A 7,702-nucleotide genomic window follows, 5' to 3' on the forward strand; every position below is an offset into this window, starting at 1 on the left:
TAAGACAATCCACCAACTGTTCATTGACACCCCACCTCAACTGCTGAACTAACACAACCCACCATGCTGTTCACTGACCACCACTCCACCCGCTGAACTAACATAACCCACCAAACTGTTCACTGACCCTCCACCTGCTGAACTAATGCAACCCACCAACTACTCATTGACATACCACCTCCACCTGCTGAACTAACACAACCCACCAAACTGTTCACTGACCACCACCTCCACCTGCTGAACTAACACAACCCACAAACTGTTCACTGACCCACTCCACCTACTGAACTAATACAGCCTACAAACTGTTCACTAACCACCACCTCCACCTGCTGAACTAACGACCCACAAACTGTTCACTGACCCTCCACCTGCTGAACTACAACCCACAAACTGTTCACTGCCCACCTTCACCTGCTGAACTAACACCACCATACTGTTCACTGACCCTCCACCTGCTGAACTAACACAACCCACCATGTTCACTGACCCACCACCTCCACCTGCAAAATAACACAACCAACCACACTGTTCACTGACCCTCAATTGCTGAACAAACACTACCAACAAACTGTTCACTGACGCACCACCTACTGAAGTAACACAACCCACCAACTGTTCACTGACCCTCCACCTGATGAACTAACAACCCACCAAACTGTTCACTGATCCACCACCTCCACCTGCTGACTAACACAACCCACCATCGTGTTCACTGACCCTCCACCTGCTCAACTAACACCCCACCAAACTGTTCACTGACCCACCCTCCACCTGCTGAACTAACACAACCCACCACTGTTCACTGACCTACCACCTCCACCTACTGAACTAACACAACCACCCAAACTGTTCACTAACCCACCACCTCCACCTTTTGAACTAACACACCCCACCAAACTGTTCACTGACCCACCAAATCCACCTGCTGACCTAGCACACTCCACTAAACTGTTTACTGACCCACCACCTCCACCTGCTGAGCTAACACATCCCACCAAACTGTTTACTGTGCCACCACCGCAAATAACACAACCCACCAAACTGTTCACTGACCCACCACCAGCTGAACTATCACAACCCACCAAACTGTTCACTGACCCACCACCTCCACCTGCTGAACTAACACAACCCGCCAAACTGTTCCATTGACCCACCACCTCCACCTGCTGAACTAACACAACCCACCATACTGTTCACTGACCTACCACCACCCCTGCTGAACTAACATAACCCATCAAACTGTTCACTGACGCACCACCTGCTGAACCAACACAACCCACCAAACTTGTCCAGTCTCGCATAACATGTCCAATTTAGTTAACGATTCAAGATAAGCTAAGTACCCTAAAATTGCTAACTAATACAGCTTTGTATATTTGTCAGACCTGGCCAGTGTTGTGTCCATTACCACCACCATCCTGGCCAGTGTTGTGTTTATTAAAAACCACCATCCTGACCAGTGTTTTGTTCATTAACACCCCCATCCTGGCCAGTGAAGTGTTCATTACCAACTCCAATCTGGCCAGTGTTGTGTTCATTACCACCACCAACATGGCCCGTGTTGTGATCATTAACGCCACCAACCTGATCAGTGTTGTGTTCATTACCACCACTATCCTGCGAGTGTTGTGTTCATTTTCACCACCAACCTGGCCAGTGTTCTGTTCATTAACACCACCAACCTTGCCACTGTTGTGTTCCTTAACACCACCATCCTGGCCAGTGTAGTGTTCATTAACACCACCATCCTGGCCAGTGTAGTGTTCATTACCACCAATATCCTGGCCAGTGTTGTGTTCATTACCACAAATATCCTGGCCAGTGTTGTGTTCATTACCACCACCATCCTGGCCAGTGTTGTGTTCATTACCACCACCATCCTTATTGCCATTGTTGTGTTCATTACCACCACCGTCCTGGCCAGTGTTACGTTTATTACCATCACCAACCTGGCCAGTGTTGTGTTCATTAACGCCACCAACCTGGTCAGTGTTGTGTTCATTACCACCATTATCCTGGGAGTGTTGTGTTCATTACCACCACCATCCTGGGCAGTGTTATGTTCATTACCACCACCACCTTGGCCAGTGTTGTTTTCATTAACACCACCAACCTGGCCAGTGTTGTGTTCATTAATACCACCAACCTGGCCAGTGTTGTGTTCATTAACACCACCAACCTGGCCAGTGTAGTGTTTATTACCACTACCATCCTGGCCAGTGTTGTTTTCATTACCACCACCAACCTGGCCAGTGTTGTGTTAATTAACACCACCATCCTGGCCAGTGTAGTGTTCATTACCACCACCGTCCTGGCCAGTTTTGCGTTCATTACCATCACAAACCTGGCCAGAGTTATGTTCATTACCACCACCATCCTGAGAGTGTTGTGTTCATTACCACGACCAACCTGGCCAGTGTTGTGTTCATTACCACCAGCATCCTTATGGCCATTGTTGTGTTCATTGCCACCACCGTCCTGGCCAGTGTTACGTTTATTACCACCACCAACCTGGCCAGTGTTGTGTTCATTACCACCACCAACCTGGCCACTGTTGTGTTCATTACCACCACCAACCTGGCCCGTGTTGTGTTCATTATCGCCACCAAACCTGGTCAGTGTTGTGTTCATTACCACCACCATCCTGTGAGTGTTGTGTTTATTACCACCACCAACGTGGCCAGTGTTGTCTTCATTACCACCACCAACCTGACCAGTGTTGTGTTCATTACCACCACCATCCTGGGTAGTGTTATGTTCATTACCACCACCATCCTGGCCAGTGTTGTGTTCATTAACACCACCAACCTGACCAGTGTTTTCTGTTTCCACCACCACCATCCTGGCGGTTGTTTACCCTATCATCAGTGTTGTTCATTACCACCACCATCCGCCAGTGTTGTGTTCTACCACCACCACCATCTGGCCAGTGTTGTGTTCATTACCACCACCTTCCTCATCAGTGTTGTGTTCATTTCCACCACCATCCTGGCCAGTGTTGTGTTCATTCCACCACCATCCTGGCCAGTGCTGTGTTCATTACCACCACCATCCTGGCCAGTGTTGTGTTCATTTCCACCACCATCCTGGCCAGTGCTGTGTTCATTACCACCACCATCCTGTAGAGGAAACGTTTCTTAACCTAATACTTTATCCTATAAACATACGCGTCCACAAAGACTTATATGAACCTCCTGTCGCGTTTACGTTGGTGGAAGGTGAACTACTGCAGCGCTTCTCACCCAGACTGATCAGTTGTGCACGTAAAAGCCCTCTCACACTGAGGCCTGAACGGGCATATTCAGATGCAAATTGTCCGAACGAGTGAGTTCAGGTAACAACACCGATCTCACTCTACAGTATATTCAAATTGCATTTAATTCGAATCTTTCAGACCTTTATCCTAGAGAGAAAGAACGTTTCCTTATCCTTAGAATGACAGTGAGTCGTGTAATCTCTGGAGATTTTGCGTGAGAACTTGTCTTGTTCCGGCCTTGGTGTAAGCAGGCCCTAACTATCAATATACTCGATAACTCCGTATTGTGACAAAATAAACAAAACATGCAATCAATGCTGTGTGATGTGAGTGACTAAATACTCACATCAGCTGAAGGTGAAAGAAACTTATCAATGGTACGGCACTTGAGGTGCACATTGTTTACTTATTACCAGTACTAGTACGTAACCTTTTTCCCACTTTATACAACCGTTTTTAAAATGTCTCCGCTCTCTCTTCAGTGCTATTCAGTCGCTAGCACACAACTACTAGGAGGTAGATCAATTCAATAATATTTCTAGCACCAGATATACAGATGCTTAGGACAGACCCTTGATTGAACCCCCCAATTTTCACCTTAAAAAAATTTCGCCACTTACTCGCATATAGGGTCTATAATTCTCATACAATGCCATAATCACTCTAACTTTTGCATCGCCCACTATACTACCTAACGAGGCATCATGATAAATGCTTTATCTAAGTTTATAATACAAAGTAAAATTTCTCCCCTTCCCTAGATATTTTTCTTGTAGTTGCGTGACCTTGAATGTTGCCTTTGTAGTCACCCTGCTGCACGAACCCAAACAGCATTTCTTTAATTCCATTCTCTTCCTTATCTACTTCTCAGTCGTTCTTTCTAACTGATCCAACAGCTTCACACCCCTCTAGTTTCCACGTTCAAATGTATCACCTTGTAATTATTCACAATCACATTCGTCAACCAGTGAGATGAAGCAATACATTCCATCATAACTGCATTAGTCACCTCGGCCTTTCCATTCATGTGTGAACAGTTTTCTTCACCCATCATTTTTAATCCTCTGGCATGATGCCTGTACTGTTTCTAGGCTGCCCATGTCCCAGTCAAACTCCCCATTCAATAGACGATTGCAATACTTAATTTCCTCATAGTCAAATAACCGTAGTCACTTCTTACACTGCTTGCCAATTACGCCCTTGTTTCTACCCACAATTTGTATTCCTATTCAGTCCACCACTCTCCTAGCGTTCACACCACCATGTTATTGAATATGAAAATGTCTGTTAGCTCTGAATACATTTTATTACAGCAGATGGTTTACAACAGTGAATGAAGCTTTTCCTCGAGTAAAATAATAAACAAAACAAAAGCTGGGTGACCAGCTCTTCTACTATGAATATCTGCTGCTAATGCTCTAGAAATTACAAAATCCTTTTTGAAGCAACCAAAGACCTATTGTATAAAGAAGGGGACAAAGTGACCAAAAAATATTGACATAATTATCTGAGCTTTATTATTGCGGGGTCTATAGCACTAGAATCATCTAGTCCTCAGTTAGCGCCATTACAGCTGCAGAACATTTAGAATATCCACTATGAAAACCGACACTGTTTGATGTAGTGTCTATTGGTACTGTGCTGTACATTGGGATATATTTGGAAAAGGACCAATTTGGCCAAATATCTGATGTTACGATAAATTGTTATGTGTGTGGTATATCGAAGTGTGTTTGTGTAGGGTGATAGTTTGGGTGGTGATGCATATGTAGTTGGGGGGTGCATTTGTATTTGGTGACTGTGTGAAGGTGCAAGGCTAGGATATGCGAGTGGGTGGTATTGTGGGTTTGGGTGTACAATGAGTGTGTCTGAGGTGTTGGTGACAGTGCATTAATTGTGTGAGGAGATGTTGAAGACATACAATAAAACTGTAGTATTCCTTTTCATAAAACCGAAACTATTGTCTTGAATTCTAATGACCGACGACCTTTTCTGACGCGTACACCTGCAAATAAACGAATACATTAAACGTTAGATGAATTACGCACTGTACATTCCAATACAATACAATAATATATATGCAGTCGAAAACACAATCAAAATCACGAATCCAACCAAAAACAAACTATACTACCTCTAATGGTCGCTGCATGAAATGTCAGGACCTTTCTGGATACTGGCACAAAGGAGCGTCCTGAAAACCGCCCTTATGGTAAAAGAGCTGGCTAGGTATACAGTACCATCGATATAGCGGCCATTAGTGAGTCCCGGCTTCCAGACGAGTGTCAACTCACAGAACAAGGGTCTAGCTATACCCTCTGGAAGGGTAAGCCTGCTGCGAAGAAACCGCATTTATGGAGTTGGCTTTGCCACCCGCCAACGCATCCTACACAGGCTAATTGTAATAATGCCCATTGGGATCAACGAGCGCCTCATGACGCTCCGACTCCCACTGAATCACCCCCGTCATGACTTTCTCATCAGTGCATACGTCCCAACTATGGATGCAGAGGATGACATCAAGGAAGCATTTTATGCAGACCTCGACATAGTGCGAACCTCTATCCCCAGAGAAGATAAGGTTGTGCTTCTTGGTGACTTCAATGCCAGAGTTGGTAGATATGCTGACATTTGGCAAGGAACCATAGGGAGAAATGGACTAGGCAAGTGCAATCCTAACGGCCTACACTTCCTAGGCAAGTGTGCTGCAACAACCTCACCATCACCAATACCTTGTTTAGGCAGGACAACAAGTTCATGTGTTCATGGAAACACCTACGATCCAAACACTGGCATCTCATTGTTAGAAAGAGATGACCGAAATGTTCTCATCACCCGTGCCATGCGTGGGTCAGACCACTATAACACTGATCATCGGCTTGTCAGAACCAAGCTCTCACTCCACGTCGCCCCACAACGGCGGAGGTAGCAAGCTCCAGAAGAGGTTTTAACACAAAGTGTCTGGAGAATCCAACGGTAGCACATGCTTTCAGAGAGCAGCTTGAACATAGGCTGATAAACAACCCAAACCCCAGTGCCGAATGGGATATTCTCGACACTGTCATGACAAAAACCTGCAGAGAGACCCTCGGCCAAATGGAAAGAATACACCAGGACTAGTTTAATGAAAATAACCCAGCAATAAATGTACTCGTCGATGATAAACGTGCTGCTTTAACTGACTGACAGAACAACCTTCAATCTCGGACCAAGGCGGATTCCTTGCGCAAGAAGAAAGCGGCGGCCCAGCGGGAACTTCGCAATCTAAAGAACGACTGGTTTAAAAATAGAGCATGTGAAACCCAAAAATTTGTAGATCAGCCAAACAATCGTGGCGCATCCCATCTTGGCTCATCCGACGGTAACTCCATAATTAAAGACGATGAAGGCCTCCTTCAGCGCTGGAAGGAGCACTACCATTCACTGCTCAACTAAAACACTGATGTGAATGTCCGGACTACCTCAGCCTCCAGAGCTGACACATCTCGGCTATCCTTCATCCCTGGATGAGGTAGCTACTGCCATCAAACAGATGAAAATAACAAGCCTCATCAGCCGTCTCTCCACTCATACACAACACACACGCACACACTCTTCTACTGCTACTACTTTGCTGTCACTCGGAATCGGGTATGACGATCATCCAGCTATCATACAATGATATGAGTTATTAGGTATGTAACCTAGGTTGGTGAGTTTTGAGGTAACTAAAGAGGCCGATACGGGACCCGCAGCCTCGGGAGGGGTGGTGGCAGCATCTTTCTGGCGTTAGCGCTTGTCTGCCTCGGTTTGCAGTCAGGCTAACTCGAAAGTATTGACACCTTCTCGTGTGGTGCTCCTCCTTTTCAATTGCCCGCCGGCGTTACGTTTACTATTCGTTAGGTGACTGTAAAGTAGCTGCTTTGGCAGTCTACTGTCGTCCATGCGGGTAACATGGCCAGTCCAACGTAGTTGTTCATGGATAATGGTAACCTCGATGCTCCTACAGTTGGTTTCAGCAAGAATACTGGCATTTGTTCTCTTGTCTTTCCAGCGAACACGGAGAATGGAACGTAGACTACGTAGGTGAAAATTTACAATTGCCCTGAGATGCCTTTTGTATGTGACCCATGTGTCACTGCCAAATAGGAGGGTGGGGAGGACCACAGCTCGATATACGTGCAGCTTTGTAGATAATTTCACCTCCCTACAGCTGAAGACCATGTTTCGGAGTCTGCCAATGGCTTGAGATGCACATCTGATCCGAAGTTGAATCTCTTCATCGATATCTGCGGAGGTGGACAGGTGGGAGCCGAGATACCGAAAGTGGGTAACGTTAGAGAGGGTAGTACCGTTAAGCTGGATGGATGGTGGAGGTGTGTCTGAAACATGGGCACACACACACACACACACACACACACACACTGAAGTCTTCTATTAATACAAGGAAACAGAAGCAGAGTA

The sequence above is a fragment of the Homarus americanus genome, unplaced genomic scaffold (genome assembly GCF_018991925.1).
Source record: "Homarus americanus isolate GMGI-L3 unplaced genomic scaffold, GMGI_Hamer_2.0 scaffold58074, whole genome shotgun sequence".
Classification (NCBI taxonomy): Eukaryota; Metazoa; Arthropoda; class Malacostraca; order Decapoda; family Nephropidae; genus Homarus; species Homarus americanus.